General features: G+C 38.2%; 1 protein-coding gene across 16 annotated transcripts in view; it reads right to left on the bottom strand.

The window, feature by feature from the left end:
- Nucleotides 1-13,872, bottom strand: part of BBX (BBX high mobility group box domain containing) — a 295,437-nt gene that overhangs the window by 225,013 nt on the left and 56,552 nt on the right. Inside the window, exon 1 of one of the 16 annotated variants that reach the window (XM_055568058.1) lies at nt 13,245-13,535. The exons of the other annotated variants lie outside the window; for them this stretch is intronic. The gene's annotated coding sequence lies outside the window, so the exon portion shown is untranslated. Of the gene's footprint in view, nt 1-13,244; nt 13,536-13,872 lie in introns of those variants that run through there. 16 annotated transcript variants of the gene reach the window in all.

Here is a 13,872-nt window from a genome sequence, read left to right as displayed (position 1 = left end):
GGAACCTGAAGTGTTAGGTCCACAAATCAAGGCAAATTGAAGTGGTCAAACAGGAGATGGCAAGAGTGAACATCCACATTTTAGGAATCAGTGAACTAAAATGGACTGGAATGGGTGAATTTCACTCAGATGACCATTATATCTACTACTGTGGGCAGGAATCCCTTAGAAGAAATGGAGTAACCATCATAGTCAACATATGATTCCGAAATGCAGTACTTGGATGTGATCTCAAAAACAACAGAATGATCTCTCTTCGTTTCCAAGGCAAACCATTTAATATCCCAGTAATCCAAATCTATGCCCTGACCGTAACACTGAAGAAGCTGAAGCTGAACGGTTCTATTTTGTAGAAATATATCCTCTCAAATCAGATTACATATATCATTTACTTTCATGTTCTTCTTAGTCTGATAACTTTCCCAGAGAACAGGTATATTTCTATTATCCTGTACCATCTCTCTAGCTCTAAGAGCTCTGAGATCTGAAAGTCAAAATTTGTCAAAGATTTAGCAGGTCCCTTTGAATTACACAGACACCTACGATGGGTCTATAATATACAAAATTCTACTGATGGAATTTAGCACGCATATTTTACAATATATTTCTATTTAAGAGAAAAACCACTGAGGTAAACATTATATAAAGGCACTAAACTCCATAGAGGCCAAGCATCTTGTCTGCTAAGTAAGCTTAAAAAGGAAAGATTTGAACTGGGTTTTCTTTCTTGAAATCAGGTGGTTTTAGCATATAGTGGAAAGTCTGCAAATACATTTGTTCATCAATGCAGAATAAAATTTGGAGGAGCAGGGAATTCCAAATGCTTCTCAAATGCCTCCTGCTCGCCCCACTCACGTTTAAGCTGCTGTTTCTGCCTCGTAATGCAAGTTTTTCTAATAAGCCTCTTTTATTGGACTTGCACTACCACCCAGATTTTTATCTTTTTCATTCTTTTTATAACTTTTTTCACTGTCCTATGAAAAATGAAGAATGCTATCTAAGTTTGGTGCTTTTTTCCCTTTCTTTTTAGATAGGCATTATAGTTTTTAAAAAGGCTTCTTTTAGAACTTACAAGCACCAAGGAGAAGGGAAATATACCTTGAAAGCTAATGATGTGATTCTATACTCAATCTATGATTCTCTCCTATGACTATGGGGAAAAAAAAATCCATCCGGAATGGCATTAACCTTTAGGAAATTGGCAGATTCCCAAGAGTGGATAATGTCTGGAAGCTGAAGGTATTGAGGGTTGTGTTAAGGAGGCAAGGTCATAAAAGGTCAGTAAGTTTCAGGCAATACTGGGGCATGCAAAGCTGTGGACCACACACAACCTGTGCTGTTACTGATGAATGAGATTCCTGAGCTCGCACTCTGAAATAGCTTAATTCCTACTATCTGTCCCATACCCCAAGTGCTGGTCATATGCCCACTGGCTTGGCTTTTGCTAATAGACTAAGTAATAGATAAGTAAGCTCTCAGATAGGAAAGAAAGCCCAACGCGTTCCCTGCAAGAGGGATTCATCAGTGTAGACAGGAAGTGCTCTGGATGAAGATTAAACTCTAAAATGATTTAAAGAAATATGTGGGGAACTGGTAAAATAAGAGACATGAAGATTGAGAAAACTGAAATAAAACAGATTCACGTATATGAACATACATAAATAACTTCCTGTTTAACTGTAATATAGAACCTATATCTTATTATTCAAATTATAAAATTTTCAAGTTTAAAGCTGATACAACCTTTCCAGTCCCATGGAATGGTTATTTATGAAAATATTTTCAGAGGTGTTTACAAAGATGCACTTTAAGGAAATACTTCCTATTCGAAGTATTTGTACATCATATTGTACCTGTTAAGTCATATTCCTGGGGTGGTGGGGAGAAAGGATTAAGACCTGTAGAAAAGATGAAGGGACCAGATTACACCCTGAAATGCTAGAAAGCACTAAAGGAACAAATCAAAATTTACAGAGCACGATGCAAGATTTCTAGACAACTGCAAAAATCACACTTTTGAACAAATTTTGCTTTGCTAAATCTTGCCCTTTCTCTCAATACATCTGTATACCTTTTGTGTGTGTGATTAAAAAAGCCAAAATTCTCAAAACAGGCATATTTCTGTACTTGAACAACAGTCAGCTTAACTATCTTCTTTGAGAACCTTCCCAGAGAAAATGAAGAGCACAATTTCACTTCCAAAACTTTAAAAAAGAACTGCTATGTGGCAAAGCTCGAAAACCAAGCCTCTTAGGCTTTCATGCTTCCTCTGGTGGAACTTCCTGAAACAGTGCCAAGAATCGTTTGATCACTTAAACCAGAGCTGATGAGTTAGAAACAGCTGGAGTATATGAATCAGTGGTCATTTCTCTGTTACTTTTTTTTAACAGATAACTACCTAGAGAACCAAGTAACTTGATCAAAAAGGCATTCTAGAAATAAAATTAGGAGGCAGAAAACCCAGAGTTCTGAATTAGGATTAAACTGTTTTAACTTCAATTATTCTCTAGCTTCTTCTAATAGCTTTGTTTTCTCAGTCCTCTTAAGAGATTTTGGAGAGTAAGGAACCAAGCACACTTTTTGTCTATCTCCCTAAGAACATAACAAGAGAATGCTCAAATACCAGTTGTTCGAAATATATTTATTCATTGAGTGTAATTATAAACTCAAATAGTAAAATGTTTACTTCTTATTCTCTCACTATAATCAGGTTTGCACTAGAAATCGTAGAAAGAGCATAAAATGATTTCTAGAAATTCAAATGCAATGTGTCAAAAAGGCTAAAGAGAAGTTTCATGGGGTAAAGTAATTGGTAGAAGTGGAAATAAGTATGTGTAACACATTAGTCCTAACTCTGACATCACACACATTCTTTGTAAACATCTTTTCTTATTTTTTACCTAATTTAATTTCTCACATTCATTAGTGTTCACTAGTAGACTATGTATGATTTCAAGGAAATAAATATTTCCTATAATCACATCACTCAGTGTTGATTTTTGATCTCAGATGTTTTTCTTTATAATCCCAAAGCCTGTCATTATGAACAAGGACTCTGCCTTTACATCATGCTATATGTTCAATTTTTACCCCATTCTTACATTTCAATCAGAGCCTAAGACATGAGAAAGGCAAGTGTTGAGAGGAAAAGAAAGTGGGTATGGAGAAAAAAGAACAAAAGATAAATAGCCAAATCATTCAGGAATTTCTTAGCCATGGTAAGGAGTGTGTATTTATTCTAAGTATGATAAGAATTCAGTGTAGGAGTACTAAGAGATCTGCATTTTGGAACTTCTGCTTCACTGACTACGATAAAGCCTCTGACTATGTGGATCACAGCAAACTATGGAAAATTCTTAGAGATGAGAATACCAGACCACCTTACCTGCCTCCAGAGAAACTTGTATGCAGGAGAGAAGCAACAGTTAGAAAACTGGACATGGAACAACTGACTGGTTCAAAATTGGGAAAGGAATACAACAAGGCTATATATTGTCACCCCGCTTATTTAACTTATACGCAAACTGCATTATGTGAAATGCAGGGCTAACTGAGTCACAAGCTGGAATCAAGACTGCTGGGAGAAATAACAACCTCAGATATAAGCAGATGATAACACTCTAATGGCAGAAAGTGAAGAGGAACTGAAGAGAATCTTGATAAGGGTGAAAGACTGAAAAGCCTGGCTTAAAACTGAATATTCAAAAAAACAAAGATCATGGCATCTGGTCCCATCACGTCATGGCAAGTAGAAAGGAAAAAAACGTGGATACAGTGACAGATTTTATTTTCTTAGGCTCCAAATCACTGCAGACAGTGACTGCAGCCATAAAATTAAAAGACACTTGCTCCTTGGAAAAGCTATGACAAACCTAGCTAGTGTATTAAACCTAGATAGTGTATTAAAAAGCAAAGACATCACTTTGCTGACAAAGGTTGATATAGTCAAAACTATGGTTTTTCCAGTAGTCATGGATGGATGTGAAAGTTGGACCATAAAAAAGGCAAAAAGTCAAAGAACTGATGCTTTCAAACTGTCGTGCTGGAGAAGATTCTTGAGAGTCCCTTGAACAGCAAGGAGATCAAACCAGTCAATCCTAAAGGAAATCAACCCTGAATATTTATTTAAAGGACTGATGCTGAAGTTGAAGCTCTAATATTTTGGCCACCTGATGCTGATGCAAAGAGCCAATTCATTGGAAAAGCCCCTGATGGTGGCAAAGATATAGAAGGCAACAGGAGAAGGGGGGTGGCAGAGGATGAGATGGTTAGATAGTATCACTGACTTAACAGACATGGATCTGAGCAAACTCCAGGAGATAGTGAAGGACAGAGGAGCCTGCATTCTGCAGTCCATGGGGTCACAGAGTCAGGCACTACTTAGCAACTGAACAACATCAACTCTGGCAGCAATGGAGTGAGGAGTGGACAGAAAAGAGGCAAAACTAAAGGCAGGGATGCGTGTTAAGAAACTGGTTAAATTATGCAGGCAGGTACTGTGGTGGTCTGAATTAGGATGGAGCTAGTAAAAAGAGGAGCCGTGGACTGATTTCAGAGATGCAATGGTAAGTGAAATCAACTAGACTTGATATCAGGGTAGCAAATGGGAAGACGGGGAAAGGGGGGGTTTTTACCATAAATCCTTCCTGAGGAGTTTTTTTTTTATGACAAGTTTTAATAATTGTAAACAAACGCATTTCTTTATACAGGTTGCACTTACACATGTATTGCTAAACAATACAGTTTAAATTTGCCAGCTTCTGAATTTTATATAAGTGGAATATTCTTCTATGGCTTGCTCCCTTCTCTCAGGATCTTACATCTGATATTCATCTGGGTGCTTAACTCAAGAGTATACGGTCATATGTTGAGTGAGTATACCAAAATTAATTGATCTTTTTTACTCACTTATATTTCAGGAAAAATAACATTAAGTATTCCTTCATGTTATTAAAAATATAAGTGAACATAATCTTCTTAATGGCTGAAATTTTTTATTTTTGGGAATTGGAAAACTAAGGAACGGAGGAGTTAAGCAACCTGAACAAAGTTACCTGACTTCTCTTCTACACGAAAGGGCTAGTCAATCCAGGCTAGCTTCTTTACTGATGATCTTCCTGTCCTCTACCTTTCCATTCCCATCTCCTTGTTCCGTCCTTTTTCTTATTTTGTGACCATGTTGTTCCTTCTGTCAGTTGCTTCCTCCTTTTACACCTCCTCAAAGCCTGACCACCTTTTAATATCTAGCTCCTGTCTCCTCCCCTCCATACAGTCTTACTGGACAATTTACTGGACTAAAACATTCATTCATTCATTCAATTTATTCAATAATTACTTAACACCTAGGGTGCATTAGGTACTGCCTTGAGCACTGCGATAGAAAGGGGAATGAAACAGACAAGGCTTCTACTCTCAGAGGAAGAACAGAAGATAAACAAGTTAAAAAATGAAAAACTAATTTGTCAGTGATAATACATTATGAAAACAAGGCAATTTCTGTACTATTTCTGCTTGGCTTTCTGCCAACTTGCTATAAAATTGTGAGTTATTGAAGGAATGGACTCCATCTTTCGCCTAAAGCCTGGCATACAAAAGGTACTTGAGTGATCAGTGACTTACCACGAGCAAATGAAGAGCATGGATGACTAGATGGAATGATAGATGAATGGACAGAGAGATGAACTAGCAACTGCCTCAAACTGTGACCAAACCACTCAGTCTCTAAGTTTTGCTTCCCCCAACCAGACTGAGAGACAAGAGTCTAGAGTCTGCAAATCTGTACCTGTCTGGCCTGCCCAGTGAAGGTGAAAAGGAATCAAAACAGGGCAGGCACCACCAGTTAAGGCTTGATCCCCACTATTTCTATCCTCTTATCCAATGCCCATTTCCCGCAGTCATGCTCCCTCCTTGACTCAAGCAAGCAACTGTCCCCATGCAGGCTTTAATAAGTAACAGTAGATTAAAGACTGAAAAACCCCATAACATAATCTTAACCAATTCTTTAGGAATTGTGAAAATAGAAATTTCTAGCTTAGATTATCTAGAACTGCAAGAAGTTCCATCTATCACTTTAATATGGGATTAAATCCTCAAAAGCTTACCAAAACTAATTTCATTCCTCTTCTTATAAAAATACTTACTTATTTTGCTGCCCTGGCTCTTAATTGTGGCCCAAGAACTCTTTTTTTAGCTGCGGCATGCAAACTCCTCAGTTGTGGCATGTGGAATTTAGTTTCCCAACATGGGAAATCAAGCCAAAGCCCCCTGCAACGGGGGCACAGAATTTTAGCACAAAAGTCCCTCTTTTCTTTTTAAAAATGTTAAGTTTTCAAAATATTCTGAAGTGGTGGAATAAAGCAAGATAAAATGGCAAAGCCCTCAACAGTGTGGAATCACTTGCTTATTACATCACTGGACACAATAAGCACAGATCACAATCAAGGATACTGTTTCTCAAACTTACTTAGTCTTGACCAAAAAAAAAATAAATTTACAGACAACTCTGTGGACCCCTGTTTAAAGAACATGGTCTTAATGGTTCAACATTCACTCTAAGTGAACATTTTTGTCAAACATTGTGACAAAAGACAAAAATCCAACAGTAAAGCTCAGTTATAAATAAGTATCTAATCAGGGCACCCAAAATGTACTATTTCTTTTGTATTTATCAGCTAAATGAAACATTAAAAAAATGTTTTCCCCATTAAGAAATATACCCTCTAATGATATGTCCATTACTTGACTTAAGTGATCTAAAAAAGACACAAGGGTATCTCTTCAAAAATGAATTCACGTTTATTTATGGTATCGGCACAACAAACTGAATACTTTAATTGAAGTTCATTTCTGATTAATATTCAAATGCTAGTGATTTTTAAACATTAAAATTTTATATTTCTCTGCCCATCAGCCATAGTTCTCTGACGAACAAAGAGTTAATATACACAAATAAACTCTTTAAAACAGAAGTTTACTTAGATATTTAAGATAACTATGTGGATAAATTATCTTGGCCAAATAATTATCCTCTATTTATTTGATATTAACTTCCGATTTTGCATTGTGGTTTCTTAAAATGAGAACACTTAATTAAAGCTATATGAAAGACCATCCGAAAATATATCTGAAAGTTGATTTTTATTGTTAATTAATAACAATGTCCAAAAATTATTAATAAAGTGTAACCCTAACCAACAAGAGTTAATGCAGACTGAAATCTGAAGATTCTGGAACCTCTTAGTTTAGGGGTTACTGACCTCTTCAGTGACAAAAACATAATATAACCATAAATATCTTTTTTCTTGCATCTCCCTATTATGTTTTAGTAACAATTAAAATAGATCTACTTTTTAGTTATCCAGAGAGGCTTAAATATATAAAACACAGGTTTCCTATTCAGGAACTATTTCTCTTATTATTTCAAGTGCCTCATGCCAATTTAGCTTCACTAAAAATTATAAACCTTGATAAAATATTATCCAAAGGAATTAAAAGAACTATAAAAAAATAAATAGGATTGTATTTTTGTGGTAATGAGTTAGCTAAAAGCCACCCAATTGAAAAAGAAAGGCTTCTTATAAACATCATAATTATGAAAAACTAAATAATATTTAAATTGTACTTGCTTTCATATATATACTATCAGTCTTTCAAGAAGCTATTTTTTCCTACTTGGAAATAAAGGTATCTCCTTTTAGCATAAAGAACCAATCAGTTTCCAATTCCATCTCTAGGTATTACTACTCTCTCTTCCTCCTTTCCAAGTAACACTTATCAAAACACTTGTCAACAGCAACTATCACCTTTTTCTCCCTTCCTACTTGTTTTTCAATCCACTGTGATATGGCTATTGACCTCTCAAATTCTCAAAACTGACTCTCCTTAAGATCAGCAATAGCCTGAACCTGCTAAATGCAGGAGTGGCTTACTCCACACCTTATTGTTTCCTCTAACTGAGGTACGGACTTGACATTCTCCTGGTTTCCTCAGCCTCTATACTGCTTCATGACATCCATTTGCCCCCACAGCAACATCATGGTTAATCTGAAAGTCTGCTTCAGAGTCTCTTTTAACCATTCAAAATACAAAAGATTAAAAGTCTTAAAAAAAAATTAAAACCCCTCTGAATAGCAAGATTTGTTTTTATTATTAGCCAACAAGTCACATATATTTAAGGCAGGCCTTTAAACTTCACAACACCTTGATTTTTATTTTGATCATTGTTGCGAAATGCTTCATTATCTACCAGCAAACCATATAACAAGGCTACTAACAGACTTGAGAAGAGTCAGAAAGGAATGAGATACAAAAAATGGTACAGAAAAAAAATATTAAAGCACAGATTATCCTCTAAAGATCAGCAATGTACATACATACAGTGCTTTTAATGAAGCAAAGAGCGGAATACACTTTCACTAACTTATAGAATGTTCATTTCAAATATTTCAAATCCTAAAAGATGATGCTGTGAAAGTGCTGCACTCAATACACCAGCAAATCTGGAAAACTCAGCAGTGGCCACAGGACTGGAAAAGGTCAGTTTTCATTCCAATCCCTAAGAAAGACAATGCCAAAGAATGCTCAAACTACCACACATTTGCACTCATCTCATACGGCAACCCACTCCAGTGTTCTTGCCTGGAGAATCCCAGGGATGGGGGAGCCTGGTGGGCTGCCGTCTCTGGGGTCGCACAGAGTCGGACGTGACTGAAGCAACTTAGCAGCATACACTAGCAAAGTAATGCTCAAAATTCTCCAAGCCAGGCTTCAACAAGTACATGAACCGTGAACTTCCAGGTGTTCAAGTTGGATTTAGGAAAGGCAGAGAAACCAGATATCAAATTGCCAACATCCGCTGGATCATAGAAAAAGCAAGAGAGTGCCAGAAAACCAACTACTTCTGCTTTATTGACTATACCAAAGCTTTTGACTTTGTTTGTTGGATTACAACAAACTGTGGAAAATTCTTCAAGAGATGGGAATACCAGACCATCTGACCTGCCCTCTGAGAAATCTGTATGCAGGTCAAGAAGCCACAGTTAGAACTAGACATGGAACAACAGACTGGTTCCAAATAGGAAAAGGAGTATGTCAAGGCTGTATATTGTCACCCTGCTTATTTAACTTATATGCAGAGTACATCATGAAAAATGCTGGGCTGGATGAAGCACAAGCTGGAATCAAGACTGCTGGGAGAAATACTGATAACCTCAGATACAGATATGACACCACCCTTATGGCAGAAAGCAAAGAACTAAAGAGCCTCTTGATGAAAGTGAAAGAGGAGAGTGAAAAGCTGGCTTAAAACTCACCATTCAGAAAACTAAGATCATGGCATCCCGTCCCATCACTTCATGGGAAATAGATGGGGAAACAATGGAAACAGTGAGAGACTTTACTTTGGGGAGCTCCAAAATCACTGTATATGGTACTGCAGCCATGAAATTAAAAGACGCTTGCTCCTTGGAAGAAAAGTTATGACCAACCTAGACAGCATTAAAAAGCAGAGACATTACTTTGCCAACAAAGGTCCATCTAGTCAAAGCTATGGTTTTTCCAGTAGTCATATATGGATGTGAGAGTTGGACCATAAAGCAAGCAGAGGGTCGAAGAACTGATGTTTTTGAACTGTGGTGTTAGAGAAGACTCTTGAGAGTCCAGTGGACTGCAAGGTGATCCAACCAGTCAATCCTAAAGGAAATCAGTCTTGAATATTCATTGGAATGACTGATGCTGAAGCTGAAACTTCAATACTTTGGTTACCTGATATGAAGAACTAACTCACTGGGAAAGACCCTGATGCTAGAAATGATTGAAGGCAGGAGGAGAAGGGGTTGATAGAGGATGAGATGGTTGGATGGCATCACTGACTAGATGGACATGAGTTTGAGTAAGCTTCGGGAGTTGGTGATGGATAGGGAAGCCTGGCGTGCTGAAGTCCGTGGGGTCACAAAAAGTCAGACACGACTGAGCGACTGAACTGAACTGATAAAATGCTCATATATATGCATATATTATACTAAAATGAACACTATAAAATAAATATGTTTTATAAATGTGACTATAGATGTGGTAACACTGTATACAAATTAAAAGAAACTAAACTGTTTAAAATTATTTTAATGATAATAATGACAATTATAAACCATCATTCTTTTCTAAAAATATCAGACTACTGGTTAAGAGGGCATAGTACAAAATCTTTATCGTCTGAGGCATCAGGGAAGCCCCAATTAATAACTAGAATTCATAAATTTTGTAATTTCGGCTCTGTGGCTTATCCATTGTATTCTTTATGTAAAACTCAAATTCAAGTTTTCTTATCTGTTTGCAAAGTAAAAGAAACAGCCAAATCAAGGATATCAGTTCCCGAGGAAGCATACAATGTATAAAAACTAAACAACATCAGCCCATGACCACAACAGAGAAGACTAATTAGCAAACCAAGCAACTCCAGTACTTTAGCCACCTCATGCGAAGAGTTGACTCACTGGAAAAGACTCGGATGCTGGGAGGGATTGGGGGCAGGAGGAGAAGGGGACGGCAGAGGATGAGATGGCTGGATGGCATCACTGACTCGATGGACGTGAGTCTGAGTGAACTCCGGGAGTTGGTGATGGACAGGGAGGCTTGGCGTGCTGGGATTCATGGGGTCGCAAAGAGTCGGACACGACTGAGCAACTGAACTGAACTGAACTGAATTATAATTTGGCCTATCATTCCATCCTCAACTCTACTTTTTAAAAATCTCTGCTTAATTCCACAATTATTACCTGTCTAGTATGTACAAAGAACTATTAGGCCATACAAGATAGAAGAATGAAAAAAATATTGTCCCTTTATACTTGGTAGGAGCAGGACACAAATATAGGATCACAGAAGGGGAATTCCCAAATTTAGGAATCCGGAGACTGGCCTATACCCTCAAAAAAGATTCAGCATAAATGGTGCAACAACTATTCCTTTCCTAAATGTGGGGGAAAGGTCCAAGTTTCTCTTTTATCCATCCAACACTTCAGAACATAAGTGTGATCACTCTCTAAATGTTCAATAAGTGAAAATATGATTAAAGGTATTTTAAGGCAAAACTAGCAGCTTCTATAAAAAATTAGCTTCGTTTAAATTTGCTCCTTGTTAAATATAGATTGTTCTTTAAGCAAAATTCATTCAAGAATTCACTTATGAATAACAATTTAAAAGGTTAGGAACAGAGGAGGTATCAGGTAGACTTTAGGTTTTCCATATTCAAACATTTATTTGCATAATTACAGAAGACTAAAATCATGAAATTTAGCATCTCTTATTAAAAATACTGTTTAGTATTTTGTTGTTGTTGTTGTTTAGTTACTAAGTCCTGTTCAACTCTTTTTCGACCCCATGGACTGTAGCCAGCCAAAGTCCTCTGTCCATTCCAGGCAAGAATACTGGAGTGGGTTGCCATTTCTTTCTCCACTTTAATATTTTTAGACCATAGAATATTTTTTTCCTGATAGCATATCTATATATCAGTCATATTCTTGGTAAATGCTTAACTATTCAATTAACATTTAGAGAGACTGATGTCAAAAGATAATATTCCTTTATTAATTGAATCCCACATGGAAATCTTACTTTTGACGCTTCAGTAAAATAAAAGAGATTGTTAATACACATTACCCTATGAACATGATGATACAAGATAACAATACTGAACATTCAAAGAAATAGCAAGGATGATAATGTTGGAGGAAACAGTGAGAATAATAAAGAAAAAATTAACAGGAAAAAACTTTTGGATTTAAGACTTATCTTCTGTCTAAAAGGCTAGCACAACAGAAGCTATGTCTTTAAAAATCAGATAAACAGCTACAATAAATGCCTGGTAAGCCAAACTATTTTTTAAAAAGTATGATGTGTAGCACCTATTTTTATTACATTAATCTTTCATAATTTCCTCTATCTGAAATTAAACTCTTTAATATCAAGTGATTAAAATGAACTAGACCTAATTAAATACCTATATAATGCCATAAGTAACTCAAACTTTACATAAAGATTATTATTGGCTTTTTAAAATCTCCAGCATTGATTTACAATGAGCTTCTCCCATACAAATCCAAAGTTACTTAGGGTTAAGAAAAATCCACTGTTATAAATATATAATTACATAATTAACAAAAATACCCCCAGAACATGTCAAATCATGTTCTTAAAACGAGACTTAAAAAAAAATTCTATAGAAAATGATACTAAATGATCATTTACATAAGCCCTTTCTGAATGTCCCCACAGGATACTGAGAACACAAGTACAGAAAAAAGGGAATACAGCTTGACTTCTGACTAAAAGACGCTGCGCAAGCTGGGCAAGAACAACTATAAACCACGAGGACCAAACTCCTTTAATTTCTTCTCTCTGGTCATAAAAGAGGCACCCTCAACATAGGTTAAGTGTCTATGTAAAAAGAAGCGTAAAGAAATCTGTTGGGGTGGGAGGGACTGCAAGGCATCCATCAAGATTTGTTTGAAAAGACCTGCCAGGCTCTCAGGAGTTACACTTAAATAATGTGACCCTTCCAGACAGGACAATAAGGAGACAGATTAGCCCCTTCAAGGGTTGATTCATCCTCGGACACATGGTGAGAGGGGAGCCAATATAAAGCTTGGATCCTGCATGTTTGCTTAAGCATCTGGGCAGCTCTGTCTATGGCCCCGAAATTAAACTAGGGGGTAATAAGGCACCTAACAGTCCCTGGAGGTACTCGGGGAGACTCCGGATTGGACTGAGGGGTAAAATGCCGGGCTCTTCCAGGCCCCCCGACCAACCGCATCTACTCTCTTCCTCTACTCTCTTCCTCTTGCCGGAGCGGAGGGCAATTGCCAGCGCAAGATCTGCAGGGTGCTTGCCCCCTTCATCACACCTATCGTCTGCCTGAGAGTTTTGAATATAACTCTTAAACATTCAGTAGTCTAACGAAACAACGAAAAGCAGATTTTAAAAGGAAAGTGGCCCGCCTCAGAGCTCTAGAGGGAACCCAATGTGAAAGTGAGAAAAGAATGCATTCTGCACAGGCAACTCTTTCCGCGTGTGTAACCCTCCCCGGGTTTCTCACGGGTTCCTACACCGACGCGCACCCACACACTCTAGAAGAAGGTCCTTCAGGGCCCAGAGAGTTACCGCATCAGACTGGAGAGCTTTGGAGGGGGGGCGGCGGCAGTATTTAAACCCCCCTTTTTAGTATCTCAAAAGCCTAGAGATTAACCCACCCCATCAGGTAGCTTCCTCCTGCAGGCGCGTCTTCCACTCTTGCAAAGCCACTCCCCTCTCCTGCATTTCAGGGGCCAGGACGACGCCAGGAGCCGCGACCAGCCAGCACTCCCTGAGGCCCGAGGCCCGAGGCGCAGGAGGGGCTCTCGCCGTCTGCTCTGGAGGAGCCCCGAGGAGGAAGCACCTCCCCGCGAGCGAGGGTGCTGTGCTTCTCCCTCCTTCCTGCAGATGGAGGCAGGCGGGGAAAGCGCCGCTCTAAGGCCAAGAGCCTCTCTGCTCTCAACAGCCCACGGACGGGGCGATGAAGCCGCCCAACGTCCCTGTGCTCCTGGAGAAGGAGAAAGGAGGCGAACACGCAGGGGCCGGCCACTGTTTTCAAAATACTCTAAAATTCTAACCTGTACGTGATATTTTTGGTACACACAAAACCTGAAGAGAAATCGGTTTCCAGTAAGTTTACCCGTTGACAAATGAAGTTTAAACCCCACCCTCTCTTCCAGAATCAAGTCTGAGTTCCCACCGGCTAGAAAGCAGTGTGGTAAAATGTCCTCTCCTGAATGAATTTATATTCAAGTTGCTTTCCCTCTGGAGCTCCTCGCTGTTGCCTGGAAACAGGAAACCTTCCCA

Source organism: Bubalus kerabau, chromosome 2 (assembly GCF_029407905.1).
Source record: "Bubalus kerabau isolate K-KA32 ecotype Philippines breed swamp buffalo chromosome 2, PCC_UOA_SB_1v2, whole genome shotgun sequence".
Classification (NCBI taxonomy): Eukaryota; Metazoa; Chordata; class Mammalia; order Artiodactyla; family Bovidae; genus Bubalus; species Bubalus kerabau.
The sequence above is the reverse complement of the archived record's forward strand: the minus strand, read 5'-3'. Positions and strand labels throughout refer to the sequence as shown.